General features: G+C 43.1%; 1 long non-coding RNA gene and 1 pseudogene across 3 annotated transcripts in view; one reads left to right on the plus strand and one right to left on the minus strand.

The window, feature by feature from the left end:
• The window catches only part of LOC118971301 (uncharacterized), a 374,798-nt gene that overhangs the window by 40,644 nt on the left and 306,901 nt on the right, over positions 1 to 27,253 (plus strand). The window lies entirely within an intron of this gene.
• LOC118971328 (U4 spliceosomal RNA) lies at positions 8,462 to 8,575 on the minus strand (annotated as a pseudogene).

Genomic DNA, 27,253 nt, shown 5'->3' on the forward strand with positions numbered 1-27,253 from the left:
TGTGGATTGTCCTTCATCGATTCATTTCCTTTGCCAGGCAGTGGTTAACTCTCAACTGAGTACTTGCTCAGTACCAGGCGCTGTGCTAACTCTGGGTCTTTGATGATGAGGAAAACACAGCCCCTACCCTCAGGCAGCTTGCATTCTATTGGAGGCGCTAGACAGCAAACACACAAACTAACCACTTACCAGAGAACAACCATCAGGAAGGGCGGAGAATGTGAATACAGACTTCTAGAAGTGCTCTGAGGGTTCAGAGAAGAAGATAATACTTTGTATAGATGGGTTAATCCTTTAAGACAAAAGTTGTGGAATTCAAATGCTGAATAAAACACTTAGCTCATCTAATGGCATTTAAAAAAGAGATTTGATTTTTTTAGAGCAGCTTTAGGTTGATGGCAAAATTGAGCTGAAGGTAGAGATTTCCCCTATACTCTGCCCCCACACCTGCATAGCATCCCCCATTATCTACATCCCGCTCCAATGGCATTTTTAATATGTGAAGAAAGTCAGCTGTGAGCCTAAGCAAACCAGATGAGCTGAGCTCTGTCCCTGCTGCCTGGGGGCACTGGCGTGGTGCTATGCCGAAGGGCATCCACTGGAGAAATGGGGGCGGAGACGCTGTCTTCATTTTTTTGTGCCATTTCAGCCCTGAGAACAGATCTTTACACATGGTTTATGGAACTGAAATGAATTGAAATAGCTTGTCAGCTGATCTATGCCCTGCACTTGAAAAAAGACTGAGAGGAACAAGCTACTTAACAATTAGACAGCATTTTCTATTTGAAAGTTGTTTTCAACAGCCACAAACCTGAAGTGTGTCAAAGCAACGATTTTGTGATTCATTTGAGTAGCACTGTCTTTCCTGGAATGAAAAGATTCCTTTTCATACAGAAATTGAAAAAGAAATATGCTCTTTGAACTTACAGTTGACCCAGCTTTGTAAACAGAGTTTCAAGTCAACGGAGATGTTTTCCCAGTCTGTTGTCTATAATGCAGGAAATAAACAGTCCTAAAGATGGGTCAGATAAAATGTTTCCTTGGGGCCAGCTCAGCCCTGCCCCCAGATACCCACTAACGTCTGTTCACACTTCCTGGAACGCCCCTGGGTTACTGCACTCTTCACTGTCCTCTTTGAACATGTTTAAAGCTTTATTCAGTTATTTCATACTATGAATCAGGCCTTTAGCAAATGTTCATTACATTAACAACAAGGCAGACGTTTACCTGTCGCTCTTAGTAGAATGTAAATGTTTGAGAGCGAGAATATCTCTCTTCCATTCAGTTTCTTAAAACCCTTATGGTCTTATCATTTAGCACAAAGTCCAACATGTGACATTTTTATTTCTTAATAAATACTAATTTACTGCTTTGAGCAAGTGGCTCTTTGTAGATATCTGAATGTCCAGCACTAACATTCTGATTATTGAGAAAACTCTTTGAGAAGTTTAGATTCACAGATGGTATTTGGCATAAGAAACAAAGGGGAAAAAATCCCCCAAAAGGGCTCATGGATCCTTATAATCTTATTCTTACTTCCACTTTTTTTCTTACCTTTTTGCCCCATAAGGTGGTGTGATTGCAGTTGACAGCATGGGTCAGAACTGCGTCGGCCCACTTACATGCAGATTTTTTGCAATAAATAAATAAATACATACATTGGGAAAATATGTGACACTTTCAAAAAATATTTTTTTTCTCTAGCTTTATTATTGTAAGAATACAGCATATAATACATATAACATACAAAATGTGTTAATTAACTATGTAATAGTTAAGCCTTCTGATCAACAGTATGGACTCTAGGTAAAGTTTTGGGGAGTCAAATGTTATACATGGATTTATGACTGTGCAGGGTGTTGGGGGCATGTACCCCTAACCCCAACATTGTCCAAGGGTCAACTGGGCCATGTTTTATTACTCCAAGGCTTAGGACATTGCCAAACTATGAATTTAAACTTTGAGTTTAAGAACATACTTTGAAGCACATTTACTTGCTGCTTTTTCCTTGAAATAGAGTTCTGGATTTTCTGACACTTCCCTTTAGAAGTGAGGTTTCTTTGAATAATCCAGTCCTTAAGAAGAGTTACAACACCCTGTCTTCAATCCATCCACAAGTCTGTCTTAGCACGCAAACAGCCCATTGACGTCAGCAGAACTTGGGTGAAGTTCTTTTTTTTTTTTTTGTCACTGGGAACCAGGGAGTGGAGGTGGTGGGTGAGGTACATGGGACTGTGTGTACTCCGGATGAGTTGGCTGTGATGAAATTCGGAACGTTACAGTTTTCTAGTAAAATTGGGCCTTGTGCTGTTTTCCCATAGAACAAGAAAAATATATATACTCAGAATGACATTTATTCCAGGAACTTTAAAAATTCTCCCATCATGTTTGATAGACTGACGGCTTTTTCTTTTTTTTTTAACATTTTATGGTTTATGAGGACTGGCCAGCATTAAAGGATCTGACATTGATTTTGGAAAAGTGTAACTCTGAGCTGAATTTATTAGACTCTCTGGGTCTGCTCTGCAAGTAGAGGTCATTTGCCTCTTAGAGCTGATGTTTCAACACAGAAGATGGCTTGTTCATAAGCACATGCATCTTAAACTGATGCCTGACGAACTTCAGAAAAATCTATGGTGACAAACGTTTCTGAAATGAAGTAATTCATTATTTTAATTCACCATTTCTCAGTGTTCCACCTTTGTTCAGGACTTTAATATCCTTTTAAAACTTCCTACCTGCTACATTTGAACAAATATCCTTTTTTTTAGGTTGCTATATGTAGAATTGTTCTACTTGATTAGCAAATTTTTCTTGTGTGCTTATGTGTCTTGCTCTGTGTAGATACATCAAAAAGTTTTTTTTTAAATCTAGTTGGGGAGCTAAGACATAAATACAAAGCTTTAATAAGAACAAATACTCTGATGTAGTTTAAAATCTCAGTTTAATTGCAGTTTGTGGTGGTGGGTGTGGGTTTTCTGTAAAAGTGGAAGAGATGGGACTTTTAGTGGACTTTGAAGATGTAACATAAGATACATAAACTATCAGAAAGGCAACAGAGGGTGGGAAATTTTTAAATTTTGGGGTTTTTGGGGGTCAACCCTGGAGTCATGTGTAGACAAAGTTTCGGGTTGAGCTAGCTCTTCTTAGAGATCAACATGTGCCTGTGAAATCTTATTAGACTGTGTTCCTCTTATTTATAGCTCCCATTTGTTTGCGCTCATAAGGTTGTTACTAATACCGATAAGATTTGTGGGTTGGAACACTTTGAAAAGAACCTTTTCTAAATTGTTTTAGTTGTTTAGCTAATTCAAAGGGGAAATTGAACAAAAAAAAGGGTGACCAGATACTGTGAACCCCCTAAATTTCTCCATCTTAGGCCAGGTGTCCACTGTGAATCTTAGTTCTGATCAGTTTCAGCTTTAGTTAAATTAGGTAACATGAAGATGTTCTTTATCCTTGTTCATTCTGGGTGAGTAGAGTTCTCCATGAGTATATTTATTGGGCATCTATTATGTGCTCAGACTTCTCTTGTGTCTGTAATTTAAGTTCTACCTTTTCGAGCACACAGTTTTAGCAGCAGTGAAGACAAGGTGGAATGTGTGACAGTGTGTTAGAAGGTGATGCTGTTCGGGAGCGTTGGTGGAAGTCCAGGAAAGAAGAAGTAAAAGCCCCTTGGGTCATCAGTGACTTAGAGAGTCGGTGGGAAGAGAGGCCTGCTAGGGGCCTGGCAAGTGGCAGGGAAGTCCTGGGCAGAAGCGTGGGATAGTGAAGTAGTGAAGGGATTGGAATTGGCAAAATGTTTTCCAAACAATTCTTTCCTTGTTTGAATGTGCAACAGGAAGAGTCCTGAGATAGTTTTATTTAATGTTGTTTGGCAAACACAGCTTCCTCTCTCTCCCCTCTCTCTCCCTCTCTCTGCACACATACATACACACCCCCCACACACACACATGAATATATATCTATCTAAAGTTCTCCCATTAATTCCCTTGATTATCTTAGTAGGTGATAATAGGGAAATGCATTATCTTTAATATAATTGGGAGAAAACTTGGGAACATTGCATTTTTAATTTTTAAAGATTCTAGTGGTGAGGTTTTATTGCCAAATAATCTGATTTATAATTATTGTTATTTTTTAAAACCTTAATAAATATTCTAAATTTGTGAGTTCCAGGGTTAAAAGTTTCATGAAGTTTTCAAGAAAATTAATAACAATCAAGACTTTTTTTCCCTTCAATAGGCCATTTGGAAGTAAAAGTTAAAAACTAAGTATGAGAAATGCAGAAGTTATAAAGGGAACTTGAGAATTTATTTTTAGACTATTAACCAGACACACTTTTCTTGGCTAGCCCAAGACCCATTGAAATGGTATTCATCCAGAGAAACTATGACCAATCAAGTTATTATTTCTAAATAATACATATAAAATATGTGCAGGTTTATCTTCATGGATAAAAGACAGTCATTTCTCTTAAAAAAGTTTACAAGAAGCATGCATGCTTCTTGAATGTTGATGTACGTGTGGATCTCTTGGGTATGGGAATATGCGCATTGTGGTTCAGCAGGTCTGGGGTGGGACCTGGATTCTGCATTTCTCACAAGCTACTGCTGCTGGGATAGGAGCCACCCTTTGCATAGGGAGGTACTAGAGAACCAACTTCTGAGTACATTGGCATTACTCTATTAATTTTTATTAAAAAAATAAGTGCAGTGTTGGGAGGGGGCGGAGCCTTTATCCCTGAGCCATGGTGCAGCTGTGTTGACCGTCTTCTAGATTAGCAGACTGCAGAGAGCTGCAGGGGCCCGCGGCCTGGGCCACTTAAGTTTTCCCCGGTATCCGAGCAGCTAGCACAGAACAGATGCTCAGTTTAAGGCTTGGTGAGCATATGAGCATGTTTAGTGTGGGCCTGGGAATGCCACTAAGGTCAATGCTTTTCCTCTTCTTCAAGCAGAACCTGACAAATCACAGAAGTTTTCTAGCCTAAAAAATAAAGGTCTCCTCGGTCTTAAGAACTTATTATAGGAAAGTAACTCAGATCTAGGCATGGAATGCAAGCACAGCAAAGTCACTAAGAATGCAGAAGCTCGGGAGAACAAAGAATCAAGCTAAGTCCTCCCTCCCTGAAGGACTTTAAGACAGTTCTTCCATGTATTTAAGGCCTCCGAGCGCTTCCTCTCTCGCCCCCCTGCCCCCCCCACCCCCCAGCTCCAGCTTCCTCTCTCCTTCCTTACAATCGTCTCTGATGCTTCTCGCCAGGGCTAAGAAGCCACCTCTCTGTGTTCTTCCCTTTTTCTCCTACTTGTCTGTGTCCCCCGAGTCCTCCCCTGGGGCATTTCTGACCAAAATAGGTGTGTCTTGACATTTATCAAAGCGCATGCACCTCTTTCTTCCTGTCTTCTTAGCATTACCTTAGCGTGACCTTAGCATTTGCAATGTTCCCTGTTTCGTCACTTCCTACACCTGTTCCCCGGGTGTCCCAGCGCTGCTGACGCGCTTAGGAGCACTCTACCCGGAGAATTGCTGCTGTCGCCTGCTTGTCCTGTTTCCCTTCCCCCTCCTCAGAAGCTTGTGACAACGATGCGCTGCTTGCCCCCAGTGTGAGTGTAAGCTGGAAACCGAGTCAGCACAGACATTCCAGGGCGGCACTGAATTGTAAGGAGGTCATGAAATTAATTCAAAATATATTTGTAGAAGCCCAAAATAAAAAAACTTCTTGTAGAGAACTTGAGGACCCCTAAGAATGCTTTTTCAACCTTGTCGTATTTTTAAAGCCCAACTGGAGAACCTCTCCAGACCCCAGGGCACCACCTGTAGGCAAAAGGGAGACTTGTGGCTTCCCTTGGTCTAGCCCATTGTACCAGGAGGAGAAGTGGGCATGAGGTAGAGGGCTTATAAACAGTGCCGTGTGTTAGATGGCTGGTTGGTGCTTTTCCTTAGAACACATTCCTGTGATTCAGCATTCCATTGGAGTTCCTAACCAGTCATAAAACCAGTCTGTGAAACAGCCCCGTAGGGTAAGAGCTGTAGCCGTACTCAGAAGACCAGCACGTTCTGGACGCTGGTTGAAGAGGATCTCCCAAGGGTTTTGTGCTCAATTTGCTAACAGCAAACAAGAATCAGTTCTGGTCATACCTGAGATGTTTCTGAGCCAACTTACTAAAAGTATAGGTTCTACATTTTCATTCTGTCCTCACCTTTGTCTGATAACCTTCCCTGCACCCACACCCAACTGGGGGTCTTTGTCCATCCGTGGTGCCTCTCTGGGTGACACCCCATTAACACTAATCATTCTGTTCTGCTCTTCAAATTTCCCTTTGCTTCTTTGCCAGGAAGCTCTGCTCTTCAGACTGACCAACATCTACTTTTCTCTCCCTTGGCTGTAATCATTTGGAGCCTCCGGTTAACTTCCTTTCAAGTCCTCTTTATCCTTGGACAGAATGAACCAGGAAGCCCGTAAAATCCTCTGCTACAAGAAACTAGAGTGTAGAGCCTCTTCTTAAACTGTGGTCAGGCCCCCCTCATGGGTACTAGTAACCATAATTGTAATTAATAGAATTCAGAGTCTTGAAATACAAATGATGTGTCTTTCTTGGGTGGGAAGTTTCCTTGATTATTTACTGCAAAGTGCAGTATTCACTTCTGGAATAGTCATTTAGAAATCTGGGAGTCATCTTTAATGTCTTCTTGTTTCCCTCTTCTCTTGATTTTCTTATTTTATTTTCTTCATTCCTATTGCTTCTAATTTGGCTTATGATACCGTCACCATCACCACAGTCTCCTTATAACTACGACCCACCCCTACACCCAGTCTCACTTGTCTAAAGTGATTTTTCTAAACACAAATCCAATCTATCACTCCCTGGCTTTAAATTCTTCAGTGACTCCCCCTGGTCCACAGGATGAATCCCAAACTGCCAGCTTGGCTTCCCAAGGTTTCCTGGTCTGGCCTGTGCGTGCTTCTCAACGTCGAGTCTTGCCGGACCCGTGCACGCTCTGTGCTCTAGCTAATGCTGAGTTGATTTCAGTTCCCCTAGTGCAGGAGGCTCTTTGCCACAGCGAGTCCGTGGCATGTGCTGGCCCCTCTGCCTGGAGGGAGTCGCTCTTCAGGACTCCGGAACTCATGTTAGACATCCCAGCCTTGGGTAAGCCCAGGCTCCCACAATGCCGTGCCTCTTATAGTCCTCAGCATCTGGACCGAATTGATCTGTCTTCGTCTTTCCCACTCAGGATGGTGAGCAACTTGAAGACAGGCATTGAATCTTACATTGATCATTGTGTCTCCTGTGATTCCTCAGAGTTTCAGGACTTGCCAACAGCCAATTTCATGGTGAAGTAATTTTAGGAAGGATAAGGGAAACCAGTCATTCTGATTTTAGTTCATACCAGAGCACCAACTATTGAATTAAATTTTCTAGATAATATGAACTGAATTCTTCCAGGCTTGATCTAGAATTCTGCTAAAGTCAATGTCTCCTACCTTTATCTAGGTAAGGGATAACCCACTGCCTGGCACTTAATACATTTCTAATATATAGTAGCCGGTGGATATTATTTTTAGAGCTCTATGAGCAAATTATCACCTAACCCAAGGGCCAGTGAGCCATACCATTAGTTTGCTAATTAGCTTGTCTTCATTTAAGTCTACAGTTAGATTTCCTGGTCTATTTCTTTCTTTAAACTTATTCAGTTTCTTAATATGTCTTACTCTTAGTCTGCCCTACACAAAAAGAAAGGACAAAATTTAGGAAATAAGAAAGTCCTGTGGGAGTAAGGATTTCTTTAAATCCTTGGCTATATTTTCTGAGTTTAAGGGTCTGAGAGCACCCTCCTAAACAGAGCTGTGGGAAGCTTCCATCCATAACTGCAAACCAAGTGAAACCTAATTTAATTGATCCTTACCTAGGAAAGCAAGTTGCTCATCCTATATCTAAGTTTTAAAAGATAGCTGAGAGTAAAAAAAATTGAGGTGGGGGGGGTACACAATTAGCAACTCTACATGGTAAATGCCAATTAAGACTACCTGGAAGACTACTAAATCCAACCCCTTATACAGACAGTGCATTTCCTCAAGTGGTTACATTTCAGTAGATGTCAAAGGGGATCTCAGGGACAATGACTCAACACTCATTCTTGGGTCAACGGACATTGATGGCATGCCTTCCCTGTGTCAGGCATTCTGTCAGGTGCTGGGTAAACAGGGGTGAAGTCCACAGGCTCTCCTCACGCGGACCACCCCCTTGACTGCTTAATGTCAGTGTCACCAGGCAGAAAACTGAGGAATCAGAGTGGGGAGACCTTACCAGCAGATATACAATCTTACATGGCTTCAAGTACACACCACAGTGGTTCAGGAGTTCCCCATATTATTAAATCTTCACCCCCACTAGTGCGGTTACTATCTGTCAGCATAGGAAGATGGTACAGAATCATTGACTATGTTCTCCATGCTGTACTACCATCCCCATGACCAACTTATGTTATAACTGAGAATTTTTTTTTTTTTTTCAATTAGCAATAATCGCGCCTCGGATAAACCTCATTGGCTACGATACTGCCACTGCGCAAAGCTATATAACTGAGAATTTTTGTGCCCCTTTATCCTCTCCATCCTCTCTACCCACCTTCTCCAGCCCCTCCCCCTAGTAACCACCAGTCACTTCTTTCAATAAAAAAGAAACTCTATATAAAAAAAAAATTTCCTATGTTATTTAAGAAATGTTAATAAAGTGATTATTTTACACACCTACACACACACAAGACCTTACCAGCTGTTAGCGAGCATGCAAGGGGGAGAAAGGGATGTCTGTGTGGCCTCCCTGTGACCCACAGCTGGGATGCACAGAGCAGGGGGCAGGTGCTCCCCGTTTAGCTGAGGGTGGGAGGCTAAGTTCTCAGGTCCAGGAACTACAGGAAAGGGATTCATTCCGGAAGTAGGCTTTCTTGTTGCGACAGGTGTAGCAGGGATTTGTTCCTTCCTGTTGCCGTCTAGAATCGCATTGTGACAGGCCTCCGTTCTTTCTCCGGTTGCTGCTCATTTGGTTGTTTGCAGTTTCTGTCTTGTACAAACTGCGCTACTGTAAACATTTCCTTAAAATGTGTTTGCAGATATGACAAATTTCTGTTGGATATATAGAAATAAATTTCTGGGTTACAGGGTGTGCTGAAGTCCAACTTCAGAAGATAATGGCAAACGGTATTTCAAAATGGTTGTGCCAATTCACACTCCTGCCGGCAGCGTATGAGAATTCTTTTCTAGTCGATTTGCATCCTTCCCAACTCTTGGTAGAATCAGTTCTGTGTGGTTTTTGTGTTAACCTTTCTGGTAGCTAAAAATCAGTAATTTTATTGATTACTAGTGAAGTTGAACACATATGTTGACTGGATATTTAGGTATTAGATATATTGGATGTCTTCTTTTGTGCAGTGACTGTTCCATTCTCTTGTCCAGCTCTTATATTGTTTTGACTGTCTTTTTCTTATTTGTGTGTGTGTGTGTGTGTGTGTGTGTGTGTGTGTCAGAAGAGAGAATGAGAGAGGAGCATTTTATATATTGTGTACTAAATACTCCTTATCCTCATCTGTCCTTATCATGACTGGCTCTTTCTTGGCCCATTCCAGCTTAAATGTCTCTTTCTCAGAGAGGCTTTCTGCTGCTCATGTAGCCTAAAGGAGCTGTCTAGTCCCTCTCCAGCACAAAAACCCTACTGTTGTTTATCTGATAGTTTTGTTGTTAAGCTCCACAAGAGTAGGACCATCAAATCTTCTTCCTAGACTTGTGGCTGGATCTCATGAACACAACGTGGAGTTCAAGAATCCAGAAACATACAGACTACATGCTTCCATTTATGTAGAATTCAAACAGACAGGTCTATGGTGTTGGGAGTCAGCTTTCTTTGTGGAGAAGAGAGGGAGTAGTGATTAGAAGGGAGCAGGAAAGGGGCTTCTGAGGTTCTGGTAACATACTGTTGAAAAAAGTCTGGGGGATCTCAGTGGTAGTTAATAGGTGTATTCACTTAGTGATGTAACATTGGGCAGTACACTCACGATCTGTTCCTTTTTCTGTATTTAATACTTCAATAAAAAATTAAAATCTGAGAATACTTATGAAAGTGCATTTAAGTTGCAGTCTGTTTGAATTTTCTCTTTCCTCTGGCATCAGTTTTTCAAGAGTTTATCTTGCTCTTTCTTTTATCCTGCAATTGTGCTTCAATCGCCTGTCTATTCTATCATTCATATAAGGATTTGAGGGAAAAGAGGGCTGTACAGGGAGGCTGTTTGGCAGTTCTGTGGATTGAGGGGCTTGTCTGCTTTAGATAGAAAGGGTGGGGAGCTGCCTTTCACCCTACATGTCCCCCAAATATCAGAATATGTTACCTTCCCTCTTCAGAAAGTTTATTTAATTTTTTCAGCAAAGAATCCTACAGTTTTGTGGGGAGAGCCTGAGGATAATGTGTGGCTGGCTATCAGTCTGGCTACAGGAGTGGCTGGAATGCGGGGGCACGGTGGGTAACTCCCGGATGAAGACCCTCAATGAGGCTTCCTGTGTTCGCCGTTTCCCTCTGCCCTGCCCTCTGCACACCTGGGGCTCGCTGCTCCTTCCCCCACGGCGACTCTCTCCCCACAAATTCTAGGTAGATCATTCCATTTTAATTTAACTTAATTCAATTTACTCTATTTAAACTCTTTATTTTCTTTTAATTTATCACTACTTCTCCAACCATTTTCAGAAGCTTTTGGAAATCCTTCATGTTCTGATGGGTCTCCAGGTCTCTGATATTACCGGCTTACACCTTTTCAATTTCCTTTACGTTTTTGTGCATTTGGAGAGGAAAGAGATGTGTGTTCTCATTTGGCCATTTTGATCGAGAACAGTCATTATTCATCACCTACCATAGTTACACTTAAAGTTTCTTTCCTGCTTTATCATTTTTGAATGCATATTACATCCCCCATGAGGAATGAAGAACATTTTACTACTTCTCACTTCCCTTTCCTGCTTCAACTTCTGATTTTTATCATTTCTAAATTGTCAAGGTTTATGTCATTTACATTTTTTCCTTTAATAAAATTAAACTCTCCTGTTATTGCTCTAAAGACTTCTAAAAATTTATGCACCCCCACCAAAAGCAAGAACTAAGTCATGTGACTAGGCTCATTTTGAAGGAAAGATAATCCTGTGCACTGAAAATCTTACTCAGAATAGTGCTAGGTGTCAAGGTCCACTGGCTTCTCTTTTAATTATTTTCAGCTTCTTTAACTCCTTCTTGTTCATATTCAGATGCTACTTTTTTTTTTATTCTTGTCATTCTCATTCTTTTGAAAACATTTTTTGGTGTTGCTGTTATACTTCCTCAAATAATATATTCATATTGGATTCTTGGTAAGATTTCTTAGTTCTTGCATGTTTAAAAATGCCTTTATTGGCCCTTATTGGAAATTTGGTAGGGAACATTTTAGATTCAAGCAAATTTCCCTTAGCAGTTCGAAGGCTTTCTGTGTTCTCCTAGCACTGCACTTAGTGTGGTGATGGCAAGTCTGCTGTCAGTCCGATTCTCAATCCCTGTGGTAGTGGAATTATTTTCTTTGGGACCCACTTGAATTTTCTTTTTATTTAAGGAATTTTGAAACCTCACAATGTTGTGTCTAGGTGTGAGTCTGTTTTCATTCATCCTGTCCCTCACCTAGAAGGCCTTTCATTCTTAGAACGTGTGATTGCCCCAGCTTGGTAAAAGTTTATTATTTCTTTTGATTATATGTTAGTTACTTTTCAAGTCTTTATGCTGGAAAGGGACTCCTAGAAGTGTTCTCCCATTGATGATCTTTTCTCTCCTATGTCTATCTCTTTTCATTTGTGCTGGATTAACCTCTGAACTCGACTATTTCAGCCACCAATGTGGTTTTTGCCCTGCCCAATTTCTTATGTAGTTTCTACATATTTTGTGTTGACAATCACATTGCTGTTTTGTGCAGCGATGTCATAGTCTCTGATAACTCCTTTTGTATTAACCTTTAAGTGGACCTTACATTAAATATTTCTGAGATTGCCAAATCACTGTTTTAAAAGGTTTTCTTCAGTTCTTTGAACTATCTCTTTTTCTTCTGGGGTCAATTTTGTGTTTTGTTTATCTCAGTCCTTCTCTTTCTGTTATTTGTTTTCTACAGATATTTGGTAACTCATGGTTGCCAATTCATATTCATGAATGAGTCGGTTTACTATTGATTAGTACAGCTATGTAGATACTTCAGTTTTTTTTTTTTTTTTTTTTTTTAGACTACTTGGGCATTTTATTGGTGACAGAAGTCATACTATACAGTAAAAGTAGAAAGAAGAGTCTTTTCAATAATGGTGATTTAGTAATAGCATAGCCATATAGAAAAATATATTTTGATCTCTACCTCACACCATACACAGAAATCAATTCTAGGCGGATTGAAGATTTAAATGTAAAAGATAAAACAAAGTTTCCAGATCATAGTATAGGAGGATATGCTAATAACCTTAATTTTTTAAAATGAGAATACAAACAACACTAATCTTAAAGTTCAGAATTAGATTATATTAAAATAAGGAATTTCTTTCATTAAAGGACACTCTTAAATGAAATAGTATAATATCTGGTTTTTCTTTAAAATAACTGAGTGGTAATGGGAGGGAGCAAGGTGGGAAAGAAGTGAGGGAACATAGGTGAAACAAGACTGGTAATGAATAATCTTTTTTTTTTTTTTTTTCCAAGGTGAAGATTTTAATATTGTTAACTGTTGAACCACTATGTTGTATACTTGAAACCAATACAAGACTATCTATCAATGATACCTCAATTTAAAAAAGTAAAAAAAAATCAACATACATAAATTACAGTTCAGTTTTTTTGTGCATTTGATTATTGTTTCTTGCAATTTTGATCATTAAAGTTTTTCCTATTTTTTTTTCTCAATAGTAATTCCCTAAAGTGTATAGAAAATGTAGCAGATTTTGGTAGTTTTCTATTACAACTGATTTTAAAGTTAAACTATCTTTTAACTTCTATTACCTTTCCCATTGATATTTTTTTCAGGTTTGGTAATTCTTCATTGAAATTTTCTCTTCTGGATAGGATTGATATACGAATAAACCACAGAAGAGTTTTGTTTATTTGTTTTTTATTGCTACTACCAGAAAATTTCTTCTTAAAATACAGAAAGATTTTAGGATAGGAACCTGGAATGGATCGTTATTTTCTCTAGTAGCTACTTACAGTCTTCTCAAAATGTAAAATCAGTAATGTGTCCCATAATCACTGTAATTTGTCTCGTAGTCAGCCAGAGTTATTGGATGGAGCTGCAGTCCTACTCTGTCAAATAATAATAGCAGAACAAACAAAGAAGAAACTCCTGTAGCGACCACACGGGCCCAGGTTTTAGTGAGGTGGAATCTGATCTGTACCTTATAAGTAGGCTACATGAACATGTAATTATATGCATTTGATATCCGGGTTGTGCTTTTTTATTCCAGACCACCATGAGAAATATTTACTACTTATTTCATAAGACAAGTTATCTGTATGAATAGCTCACTACATCAAACTACATCTGTTACTATAAAATATGGAACAAGTATTGTTCTTATTTGGCAGATGGGATACCACAGTTATCAATGAAGAATGTAGCTAGTCAGGCACACTTACAGGCTTATAATTAGTTTCCCATTTTTCCTAGTCCTGACATGAAGAGTGAAATACATGCAGGTAGATTTCCTTCCTCACTTCGTCTATCAAGGATTTCATAGAAAAATTCAGAGCTCCATTTGTGTAATTGTGAGGTCCTCAGTCTGCATGCATGCTTCTCAATTTCCATATGGCTCAGCTTGCTATTCTGATGTATGTTGTCCCTGCCTCTGAATTTCTAACATACTGCATATGTTAAAATTTTGTTTTCTGGATTCCTTTTGAGCCATTTCAAGCCCACTGGGTGATACCTGAGGAAAAGAGAGAAGAGAAAGGCAGTGAGGGAAAGAAAAGGAAGAGGGATGGGGAAATAGGGTTTACGTCTTCATGTTATTTTTAAGGAGGATTTTCTGCTTTTTGGACCAGAATTGGATGCTGCCTAGCACGGATTAGAAACAACCCCTCTCTGCCCCTCCCCCCTCCTCTCTCCTCTCTCTAACTCTTCCCACTGTATCCTGACAGCTGCCAGCAGAGGCAGACAGTCTCCAGTATGGAGTGATTTCAGCAGAGCTGCTGGCAAGTATTACCATCAGACTATGAGCTCCACTTTCTTCATAGGAAGGGAATCGCTCACAGGCCCAAAATTCAGTGTATTGTCCCCACGACTCAAATGACCATCAGAGCCGCAGGGTGCAGGACAGGAAATAGGAAACTCGCTGTGTCACAACTCTCAGTTCTACTATCCACGGGGAAATGTCTGCTTTTCTTGTTTGGTCCGGGTCTGTAATGTCTCATTTGTCCTCACGTGCCCAGCCCAGGTCCACACGCCTCCGCGTCATCGGGTCCATCTGCGTTGTGCCTGTCCCTGCAGACGCCGGCCTCACTGGCTGCTCTTGTGACCCCCCCTTGTGTTACTCTGCAGGCAAAAACAGGCTTTCAGACTTGCCGGGAAGCATGTCAGTTTCTTGCCTGGGAGTACATTTACCCAATCTTTTTTCCAAGAAATTACTGAAAGGATTGATTACAAGATGATTTGCTTATTTAATAGCTCAACACTGGGAAAATAAATGGCTTTAAATGTGATGTTGTCAAAGGGTTTAGTCATGTTTATTATTTGTCCCTGTTACATGATCAGTTCTTTTTTTTTCTTCTTTGCTAAAGTTGATGACACCAAATTCATCTGTAATCCATCTGTTTTTATGGTTTCCTTTAAAGATTTTAATAAATACATAAAATGAAAAAGTAATATCCTTTGGCTTGTGCTTTGTGCTGAGCCGCAGCTTGAGGTCCACAGTGGCCTTTGTTCCCAGCCTTCGCCGATTCTCATTGAGCTTTCTGGCCACGTTTGACCCAATGAGGCACCCCCTCCCTCACCTCACCCTCCCACAACCTGTCAGGAGAGAACATGGTTGTCATCATACGTCCATTGCTATGACCTCCTGGTCTCTGTAACCTTGGATGGGACATCACCCTGCAGACTCCCTGCCCTGTTGTGCTGACCTGGCTGCGTGGACACCAGACCCGAGGTTGGATACTTCAGACTTACAGGTCCCTGGAAGCATGTCAGTGAAGGCCCTGCAGGTTGGGGTGCTCTGGGGCAGTGGCTGAAACCAGAGATGGTACCAGAACCTGCAAAGGGCCTGGTCCTGCAAGGTTATGCCACCCAGTGCAGCTGGCCGAGCTGGAAGGGAAAATGGATCAAAACATCTTCATACTACCATCTGTCTTTGATTTTGTGCTTGTTGTTGTTCAGAGGGGCGGGGCTCCTGCTGGTGAAGTTGCAGAGGTCCAAGGGGGTTTCTCAGGCAGTGCCCAGTGGGCCTTCATTTCCTTGATTTGGCACAAAGGCTGTTTCTGATTTCTGGGTCACGGTTCCTCAGCACCTGTTCCAGGCTGCAGCTGCTGTTGTTTTATTTTGTGTTATAAGACTTATTACTATTGTTGGTTCGTCATTACAAAAGTTTTATTTATATTCACAAAAAACTTAATGCCACATTGTTGTTGTTTTAAGAAAGATGCAGATTTCTCGGGACCCAGCAGATGCATGGAAACTTCTGGGTCCCCTGGAGATGGAAGCTCAGAGTTGGGAGAAGGGACCAGTAATAATTCTGCTTTACCTTAAGTCAAGCTTCATCATAATCCTCTTTAAAGATGAGTGATGTTGAGAACTTGAAAAAAGTCTGGGAAATACAAACCAGTGAAATCCAGAACATATATGATCGTGGCCATGTATGTAGGGGATGTTGTGCTGTATGAAGAATAAGCTTTTAAACTTGCTTGCTCCTTTCTTTTAGCCTGGTGGCACTCAGGAAACAGTCATCCAGAATTCTTTCTAGTGGGAAAAAATACGTCTTTAGCCGTGCCTCTAATGTAAGACATATTTCATCAGTTTATCATTGACTAGGAGGCTCCAAAGGGCTTATCTTGTGTTTCCTGGGTGTCTTGTCTGAGGGTTTCAGCCCTGAGCAAATTCGCTATGGATTTGCTGAGACTGAGAAATGACAACAGAACATTCTTGGGGTAAAAGGGTTCATACTGGGCTCTCTTCTCATGGTGGTAGGTAGAGTGCCAGAATCACAACTCATCTAACAGTCTGCAGGTCCATAATCCTCCTCCGTCTCTGCCTCCCCCCAGAGCCCTGGGCAGAGCCCTTTATCTAGTGACTCGGTCAGTAATAGCCCATTGCCTATGGGCGTGGACGCAGTAGCCTAGCAGCAGGCCAGTTACGTCACCAAGGAGTTTAGGGTCAGGTGAGGATCCTGGCCATAGGCACTTCCATTTTCCCCACACTGGGACAATGGGAGAAAGTAAGGTTGTCTGCTTCCACATTGCTCTCAACTTGGTCAGAAAGCCATTTTCGAATCTGAAACTGTTGAAGGCCTTGGATGAGCTTGCATCTTGCTTCTGATTGCTGTCACTCTGGGGACCAAGGGTAGGACAGACGGGATGAGAATATTATACCAAAGATCTAGAAGACAGTCCAGTCTCTACCTCATTTGCAGTGAGTTTTTGTTAGGAGAAGGACGCAAAAGTCAATACAAAATTGAGGTATATATTGGGAAGCCTCAGCTTATGGCCTTTCCTGGACAGGATGATGTGTATGTGTGCGTCTGTTGCCAGGTAAGCCCTTGGTGCCAAGTGTATGGGGCGGTGGTCAAATCTTTGCTCAAATTTGGAAGGTGTTCTCCTACTGTCACCAGCCTGGTTGATAGTTTAAATTGTAACCAGAAGTAGGTGTGGAGTTGAGGTCAGGCGGCCTGTCCTGAGGCCCAGAAAACTTGAAGGGTGGTTGGAGGGACTGGGGCTGTTCCCACTGTGTGAGCAGACCCTGGTCAATGGCCACTTTGTATCTATTGGTAGTTTGATTGTTAACCAAGCCATCTACTCTTTTTTATCAATGGCCACATACTGGGAAGAAACTGGCTCATGTTTCAGCTAAATATGAAGAGCTTCAACATGTAATAACAGCCCCCACGTGACCATCAGGCCCCAGGCACTGAGCAGGCAGCTTTACATGTATCATCTCTAAGCCCCATACTAACCCCCTAAGTCAGAGCATGTCCTCTAGTTCCATGGGTAATAAAGCGAAGACTCAGGCCACCAAATGCGGGCAGTGCCAGAGGACCAGTCACGGAAGGAACAGAATCTCAATCCACGTCTGGACGCCCTCTTGCCACTAGACCACTCTGTGCTGCTTACGAGCCTCTTGCCGTGAGTTTTCCAGCTGAACTTCTTTTCTAGTATTTTGAACGAAAAAAAGAAAATTTGGTAATATCCTGATATGGGCTAAAACAAAGAAACAAGCACAGAAACAAAAATCCTGCCAAGTCAGACTCTTAAATTTGTATTTAAGGTTAAGATAATATGCCTCCTTCCTTGAAAAAAAAAAAAGGATCGGGGGAAGGAAGGAGACTGAGCATAAAAGGGGAACTTAGACAAACATAGATGAAGTGAATTTGACTCCCAGAACTGCAGTATGCCTTCTGTGATGACATCACCAAAAAGCACTTTTTAATGTCTGAACTGATGGACCTCCTGCAGGCTTAGGTGTTAAGACTTGTGGGCACACTGACTAACATCAGCTCAAAGTCGGCAAGACACAGAAAACAAAGGGGAAGCATTCAGTCAGTACAGGAAGTGTACGTGATCTGCTTGTATCTGGTGTAGATCAAACTCGAGTGTGCCTTACGTGTGATGGGCTTGAGCAGAATACCCGCCTGGGTTGGGGGGCAGTAGAGGGAGTGGGCGCACGTTGCCAGAACTCTCAGAATCCTCTTGGCCACCACTCCAGTCTGGGCTGCTGCCCAGGTCAGTGTGTGGGTTAGTCAGCGGGGAAAGTGACCTGCCAAATAATTGCCACATTATTGGGTTCTTGGTGGGTTTGCCACAGTTAGTGGCATTTCCCATCATCAGGTTTATTTACCTGATATAAAAAATTATCCTCGTTTTCCTGAAGGTTCTTGTGGAAACAAATTTCTAACCCTGTCCACACTGCATTGTCCCACGGCCCAGGATCCCACCTGTGTTGCTGTGGGGGAAGCCCGTTGTCAACATCTCCCTGTCCCCTTGACGTGGCAGGCAGATGTGGCCCGCAGAGAGGGGTTAAGGAACCAGCACGGCGGGACAGCTGGGGATCGTTAGCAACAATCAAGCAGCAGCATTAAAAGGCAGGGGCGCTGAGCGGCTCAGTTCTTATGTCAGCCTGCCTGAGGAAGCCATCTGGACAGAGGAAATGTGCCTTAGACCTTGGCAAGAGAACTTTGTTCTGTTTGAACTTTGTTTAAAGCCTCAGAGTGGGTGATCGTTTTGTTTAAACTTTCCTTAAAACAAAGAGTGGGAGATCCCCTGCAATTAGCAACAGGAACCTTCTCCTCTTAGCAGATTTGGTCGGAAAAAAACACGCGGACTGTTCTGACATCCATTAATGTGGTTCAGTTCCCAGGGTGGAGAGAAAGACACAAAAAGGAGTAAGATTTCAGTCTCAGGGGCTTAAGGTAATAAGATAAAGGTGTGATCACATCACGCTTTGTCCTTGACAGGACCTTTTCCCATCCGGGGACTATCCCCGCTGGTTGCAGAGGGCTCCCGCCCGTGGCTACTGTACAGCAGCCATTTAATTTTCAGCATGATTTCCCATGTTCACTATTCATCTTTGTTCACGAACTGACTCAATGCTCATGAATAATGGGATCTGCCCCTCGTCCTTAAAGCAGTTCAGTAAGGAAGCGCATCTTCTCAGCTGGGAGGCAGTTCTGAGTGCAGCTAGCTGCCTCTTTTCCTAACCCTGACTATTTATTTAATGTGGTTCAAATATTGACTTCGGCCAAATTTATAGAGGGTGAGTAACGATGTCAAAAGTTTTCTCTTTAAACCTTAAGGCCGTTATTGCATCTGTGCCTGTGTTGACATTATCTAGAACACACATATTTATACATGGGAATATGTGTGTATGGAGTCCCCAAAGGAAAGTTTGCTGAGAAAGCCCCCAGCACCTGGTTGGTGCAGGCTTGTGCACGAAGCCTGTGGACCCCCCATCCTGCTCTGCTGCCCTGTCACTTTCTGATTATAAAGAGGGTTGAAGAGGTCCAGCCTGGTCTGGTGGGCAGCGGCCACCACTGCCCTCCTAGAGCACGCCCCTCCTCCCCTGCCTAGGCCATTTTCTCCCTGCCTCTCTTGCTACCCTGCAGCCCTATCTGGGTCACTTCCATTCGGGATTTGCCTGCTTAGCATCTCTTTCCCCAGAAGCGTCTGCGCCTCCCTAGTGCTGCCATGACGCTGCATTCCCTCTGTGGCGTCACTGCTTGTTTAACTGCTTGTGTCTTTGATGAGACCAGAGTCTATGGAGGTGGGGCTTTCCGCGGTGTTTGCCGCTGAGTTCTCCCTGCCTAGCGCAGTAGTTATGCCACGCTGGTAGAAAGGATTCAAAGATTTTTTAAACAAAAGAACATATTAAGAAATGGATGGATGGAAGAAAGAAAGGAGTGAATGAGCTGTCTCTCATTCAAAAGCATTCCTAAGAGGTGAGTTTAGAGAATCCCAAAGGAAGAGGTTACTGTTGTCCCATAGGCCTGACCAACCCATTAAACTTGCATAGGGCCTCCTTGAACATTTACAGTTGCACCCGATTGCTTCCTCATGTGTTTAATGCAGAAGGGTAGGGGTTCTGCGGGCAGAGGGGGGAGTTGTGTGGGTGTCCTTCAGCTAGAGTTGTAGGCATTGTAAACCAGGAGCATCCTCTCTCCTCCAGCGGAGAAGCTGTGAATAGGAGGGGTTCTCTGGAAGCTTGGAGGCCCACAGGCAGAAGACCCACAGGGCCCAGCCGTGCTTCCTGGCCGAGGGGCACTTCTCTATCTGGAGAGAGGAAGCTTGCTTTTCCCCTTTTGTCCCTCTGTCAGCACATCCTGCACATCAAGGTCTAGGTGGGTGATACCATTTTACCAAGTGGGGCAGGCGCTGGAATGCTTTATAGGGATAAACAGAACTTGGGGTTCCTGCTTGCCTGTTTGCCGGTCCCTACTTCCGTCCCTGAACCCAATCTGCTTCAGCCCTTAATCCCACCTTCATGCTCAGACTTATAATTAGCTGGAGCCCTAATTGGAAACCATATCAGTTAAATATATAAGTAAGTAGTGCTTGCTGCTGAAGAACAATCTAAGCCCGATCCTATATATTGAACACCCCATTTCAGATGAGATGCAAACTTAATTTAAAATGTATTATTTTTTTCCCCCAGGATTAAGAACAACCAAACATAACTGGTCAGCTAAAAAGAAAAAAAGTGTGGCCCTGTGTGCATGCTGTATGTTAGAGCAAACACCCTAAGATGTCCCTGTGGTCTGCCTTAATAATTTGCTATCTGGTAGTATGTCCTAAGGAAGTAATTTAAAATGCTGATAGAAATGTGTACATAAAGATATTCAGAACAGCATTGCCTATAAGAGCAGAAAACCTGGAAACAACCTGAATGTCCAGCTTTAAGAATGGATAAATAAGTAATAGCATGGCTTTCAGTGAGAAGGAACAAAGCAGCAAAAATGATCTTCACAGGTGATTTTTTAATGATTGTTAGGGCTGATGACTCACACCTTAGCAGTAAAGGACGGTATGCAAAGGTTTTAGATGTTCAGGGCAATGTGTATAAATGAAGGAAACACCCCGAAATGTTGACTGTGATTGGGCAATGAGATTGTGAGTCCTTTGTCTCCTTATCACATTCTCCAAAATTTCTGCAATGAACCAGCATTAGCTTCCAAGTGATTATTTCTATCGTAAGAATGAAATGATCATAAAACATCAGAACAGATTTTGTGCCACTGGGTTATATGCTAGGTCATTGCTCTTTGTCAGGAGTCATGACTTCTTTCTGCCTGGGGCACCAAAAATTACAAACAAGGCTTTGTAAACACATACAGCAAAAAACTTGCTTGTTAAACAAGTTAGGGTATTATCGTCATACAATTCTTGCCGGAAATTTCTGAATGAATCGTGCTCTCTGAACAAGCTTCTCCTTAGGATCAATAATGAAGAAATGGCATCAGAGGGGAAGTAACTGGGGTGGATTGCGAGTTGGTAGAATGTGTTGTAGAGAGCTTACAGTCCGCATCACTGATGTTTACCTCATAGTTTACGTGGCAGTCCCACGGGATGGAAGTAAGGTGATTTATGTTTTGGTTTAGCTATTTGGAGGCATTAAATGGTACAGACTTTGGTCATCCCGGCCCAATTTGGGTTTGTTCTGTGCTCTTGCAAACATGACTTGTGTAGGCAATAGCTAGACAAGTTTAAATTAGTGGTGGCCTTCTGCAGGACAGTGAAGCCATATAATTAAAGGTCTAGGTCCCAGCACATTTCATTTGATGCAATATTCTTTTTTTTTCCTCTGAAGAACGTAGGTCAAACAGGCTTCATTTCAGGTCATGTGCAAACATGATCGTGGTCTCTGCATCCTGTTTTACTTACATTCCAAAACTGCCATGATGTGCTGCAACAGAGTCCTCTTTATGAGAGGGAGAAGATGGCAGCATAGAAGGAAGCTGGAGTCAAAGGGTTGGGTCATAAAATTCCTGATTCTTCCTCCTTACGTTGAGCCCAGTTTTATTCACTCCTTTTTCCCATTTGTTTCTCTGAATTTTGGAGCAGTATAGTCTTCTCACTAATCTTAATGAAATGACCAAATATTAAGAGCAGTCAGTATGAATCAGGTGATAAAGGGGGACAGGACTAAAGGGAACAAAGGAAAAATCCCACGTCATCTGCACAATCCCTATATTGTGCCCTGCAGCCCTGGAATATTCTCCATCTCAAACTGGTCCTACTAAGCGCTTATAATGCTACTAAGAGCCCTAGAATATTCTCCATCTCAAACTGGTCCTACTAAGAGCTTATAATGCTTGTGCCCTGCCCTGGTGCTTTTGGACATGATCTCACTGAATCCTGCCGACCACCTTTTTAACTGAGTAGTATTATCATTTAACTGTCATTTCATAGAAAAGGAAGTGCGGAGTGGCTGAAGCAGAAGGTGATCCTCTCCACCACCTGCCCCAGGATTTCAAATCATGGCCCTTCCATGAAGGATTGGGCGTTTCTGTACAAGTGAATTTCTCTGTATTTTCCTCCGTGTGGGATTTAGAACCTGCCCGAATCCTCAGGGTGTCCTATTAAACATCCCCTGGAGTCATGCACAGTTTAGACAGGCCTGGTAAACTCAGCACTTGATGCACTCTCCATCCTTCATAACTGCTCAAGTCAAGCCAGAGGAAAGAGTGAAGAAAGACGGCAGGGGTCTTTTTGCTGGAATGCATCATCCCTCCAGGTTCCCAAGAAACGGCTGCAGTGGGGGAATCCAGTGGAAGCTGCAGTATGGCCAGTGCAGCCCCTCCCCTGTGGCGGGTGAGCCCAGGCCCCACGCTCCGGCCTTGCAGCACGCAGGGCTTTTCCCATTAGACCGAACCTCCAGGTCCAGGGGATCCTGCAGGCTTCTGGGCGAGATGAAAGCTTTATAAGTGAACACAGGGAGTTTTTGGGGACAGACACATTCATTGTAGAAAGGTAGCAGGGACTTTATGGAACAGACTTGTAAAGATCCACTAATAATGAAGTGATGGAGAATCATCGCTAACTAATTGACTCAGCCTCTGATGTCAAGCAGAGTTATCAACAAGTTATTTGGAGAGCAAATAGTTTTGTTATTCTTGGAAACTATTCACCAGCTTTTTTTTTTTTCAAACGGAGTTTCTCTTTAACCAGGGAGAAGTTGTTGATAATGGTGGGAGGTTTTGCCCAGGAGGCACTTGCCCTCATATGTGGCTCTGGCTACTAGGATATTAAAGGGTAATTAGGCACTTTTGATGAGGGCCAAAGAACTTCTGGCAGAGTATTTCTGAGAAAATACAGGTTTCTTATTTCATATTCTCGGTTACATTTGCTACCTTCTGCATTGATTCCCTAGCTAATTCATACTCTAGTTTGAGGAGGTGCTCCGATACTCTTAGACCATCTGTATATTCCCCCATACCGTGTCTTCCTTTCCTTCCTGGGCTCACGGGAGACAACATTTCCCGGCCGCTTCTGGCCGGTGGGCCATGAGCAGCAATGACACGCCCCACTCCTGGGAGGAGGGCAGTGGGAAGCCTTCTGCAACTTCGAATCTCTTTTCTTGCAAAGCTGGCCTAGGAACTGTGAGTTAAGATTACGGAGCCACAAAGTGGAATCAGCCTGATTCCTCAGTCACAGGCGGGAAGGGACTGACATGACAAGATGCAGGACTCAGCCCCCTCCCGCTGCGACAGCGAGAAAGAAAGCGGCCTTTGGTTCTCAGGGGGAACATCTCTCTCCTGGTTGTTACACGGATGCTTCTGCAGGGCAGCGTCGTAGCCAACTTCTCTCTACTCCTCCATCATCCATTCTGAAATATTTTTCTGTTCTCCAAACCAACTTGAAATCTAACCTAGTGAAAAGAATTTGCTGAAAACAAGTGTTTTCCTGACACCTAGAGCAATTTTCTAGATCCATCTCAGATCCCCCAGGTATCTGAATTTTGCCCAAATGGTCATAATAATGGTCTTATGTTTTCCTACACCCGAGTGACATGTGCCCTGGAGGCTACAACCTGCCGTGGAGCAGGCGAGGGCCATAAGTTTCAGTGGTTTTCTCCGTGCAGGCCATGTCCAAGCTACGAGTGACTTCCTCGCATGGCTTTCTAGGACAACCAGTCATTTTTCTATCACCTTCATGATTTGTGCCTTATCTTTGTACCCTCGTATTACATTTTACTTAATATTTTTCTCTAAGTTAGTTCACTGTTTCACAAATGTATTTCCAAAGTAACTACTTGGTCACTACTGTAACTGGAAATGATTACTTGCTAGAAATATAAGGTAACTGTAAAAACAACTATAGTAAAAAAAAGAAAAAGAAAGCTTATTAAATCTAAGCTAGTAAATATCGCCTGCTCTTACAGACTGAATGCTTGCGTCCTCCCAAAATTCACATATGGATGCCCAAAAGCCCACAGTGATGGTATTTGGAGGTGGGCCCTTTGGGAGGTAAGTAGGTACCCATGAGTCATGAGAGTGGTCTTGTAAGAAGAGGAAGGACCAGGAAAGCTCTGTCCCAACATGCACGCACCAGGGAGGGCCACATCAGGACAGGGCGAGAAGGTGGCCGTCTGCAAGCTTAGGAAGCGAGCCGTCGCCAGACACTTAATCTGCTGGCACCTTGACCGGGCACCTCCCAAGTCAGACATACATTCCTGTGGTTTCACCACCCAGCTTATGGTATGTTTATATGGCCACCTGAACTAAGATACCTGCAGAAGATCCAGAGGCTGAGAGCTACCTTCTCTTTGAAATTAAAAGGGGAGAAAAGCAATTGTTAGAGAGATGCTAAGCCTGTGGTAGCCATGATGATGCAGGCACAGGACCGAAGGAGGCCTGAGTGGGGGGTAGTCTCCTCAGCATGGACAGCAGGTGCCACCTGTGGTGGTGTCTGTCCCTCACTGGGGTATCGGTGACCCAGAGGCAGTGCGAGAATCCTTAATGTCCATCTTGGGACCTCAGCGGGCACCTGAGGGGCACTTTCTTCACATATGGCGTGTGGCCCTCACATCTTTTTCTTTTCACATTACTCTTATCTGGTTAACCTTTGTGAGATACTGTGATACAAAAATTAGACAAAAATCCACTGTTTCACCTAAGAGCTATATAGTTTCCCATGTTAGCTAAAGAGAGGGGAAATTTGCACATACTGCTCATGCACATTTTATTTGATCTTAGTAAAAGAAAAATGAGCAGCTCTGAGGAAAGCTTGGGCACCAAAGCCGTCTTCTCAGCATTTTGTGTTTGCTTAGCATTTAATGACAAGTTCAACATAAGATAGTTAGAAAATGAAGCTCTGTGGAGGTTTTTTTTGTTTTTTCTTAAGAGGCAATAGTTGTTTTTCTTGCCTTCTTGTCCTCCGTGCCTTTAGGACTTTAAAAATCCAGTTCACCTGTCATTAGTGGTGATGATAGGGCTGTAACTCCTTGAATGAAAAATTCTGCAAGGAATATATAAGCTCAGTTCCAGACCCAACAGGCCCATTTCCCCCCCAGATTTTAAATAGATACTGTGCTCATTCCAAGAACTGCGGTTGGTGACAAATGGAAAAGCTTCCGTCCTCCGAGCAGGGCAGCAGCTGGCGTGTCAGCTCCTGGCAAGGTGCGGGAGGGCATGACAGCACCTGCGTCCGCGTTTACCTGCCATCACTTGTCACCGTGAGGAAGTGTTAGGCAAACAGACGTTGCTCGTATTGAGCTTCTCTTGGTGTTGGTTTTCATGTTCCCAACCATTTATTATCTCTTCCTCCACCCTTATTATCAATTCCTTTCCTTCGTTCTCATGGTGTACCGTGCATTTGTGAGCTCAACAACCTGGCAGTGCCAAGGTCCCCGTGATTCAAATGCACAGGTTTGGGGAATACAGCCAGATATTTGAATAACAAGGTGTAGGGAGACAGCCCTGGCCTAGATGCCAGGAGGCTGGGGTGCTGCCCCTTGCTCTAGAGCTTGCTGACTGCCTTCTGGGGAGCAAGTCAGGGATGCAGTTCTATCATTCCCACCATGAACGGTTGGGCCCCTGATGTGGTGCAAGGTATCTTTCTTCTGTAGGCTCGTATAAAATTGGACTTTACCACGAAGTCTAATTCTGGATGATTTATTCATAATCTGTTTTCATGCAACTCTACTCCTCAGCCCCGTTATTTTCATCATCCTTTGTTTTTAAATGTTGTTATTTTAAATGTGATTGTGTATTTTTCCAGTGTCTATGGTCAGCCACTTCCCTTTCTCTTCTTAATTTTTACTCCTCCCCTTTTCTCATCCTTTTTCTTCTCCGCAGCAAACACGTCCACGTCCCCTCTCATCCTTGCTCAGACTGGCCCCCTGTCAGCCCATTCCTAAGAATGCCCCAGGCCCCTGGAGGCAAAGACAAAGAGGGGGAGGCTGACGAGCAGAAACATCATCCTCTTTCCACTCTGATTCACTGGGTCCCGGGTCTCCCGGCAGCCCTCTCTCCGGACGGAGGCCCCCTGTCCGAGGGCTCAGCGGACTTCCAGAATGGCCCCTGCCTGCTTTGTTCCCTCTGTCCGGCTGAAGCCTGAGCACCACCCCTTCTCTTCCTGCGTTCCTTTCTGCCAGAGTTGAGCACGTCATTGTTCACCGCTGGGTCTCAAACTGAGAATAATCCCGGCCCGGAGGAGCCCTTGTTTTCGCGGGCTGGAGTCGTGGTTCCCTTCATTCTCGCCCCCTGCCCTGGCTGAGTCGTCGCATCTCACCAGGATTTACCCTCTGTTCTTATCTTGCCGTCCTAGCCCTTGCCTTCTCCCACACCGCTCGCTGCAATCGAAAGTTTCCTCCTTCTTGTTCAAAAACCCAACTCCATTTTTCTTTCAACTTCCTCCTTGAAACATTCTCCACAAGGCAGGGGTATAAACAGGGCCATAAATATCCGCTCATGTTTGGGTCTTCCCGAGCGCTTGCCCTCCTGGATTGGCCCCCTTCCTGGCTGCTGACCACAGGGATGTTCCGGGGCCCCAGCCAGCAGGGGCTGCCTGTTGGTGGTCTCCAGGGCCCCAGACCCGGCTTGGCCCACACCGACTCAGCCTCGCGAGGCTCCGTGCATTGCACCCAGGTGATTGCCTGCAGTGTGTACATGCACAGGCTGCTGTCTTGGGCAGGGTGTCCCGACCTCGCAGGGGAAATCCCTGTCAGTCAACCATTCTGCGCCTATGCTGCTAGTGTATACCTGCTTCTTTACGGATAAAACATCCGCACATTCTGTTACACCACACTGTGTATTACATAAAGGGATGTAATGTGTAAAACTTTTAAAGGCATGAGTTATGGCTGCAACAAACAATGTGTAAGCCTTATTTTAATCTTATGTATTTCAATCATGCAGAAGACCTTGTTTGCTCTGGCTGAGATAAGTATTGTTAATAACAATTTTAATGAGAGCAAGTGTGATTTAATATGTCAGTTCTGATGAGATCATTATGTTTTCCTTCTTACAATATAAATGATGAAGAGCTCTTATTTTTAGTAGAAGTGTTTGCCAGTTTCTTGTTAG

This window comes from Manis javanica, chromosome 13, assembly GCF_040802235.1.
Source record: "Manis javanica isolate MJ-LG chromosome 13, MJ_LKY, whole genome shotgun sequence".
Classification (NCBI taxonomy): Eukaryota; Metazoa; Chordata; class Mammalia; order Pholidota; family Manidae; genus Manis; species Manis javanica.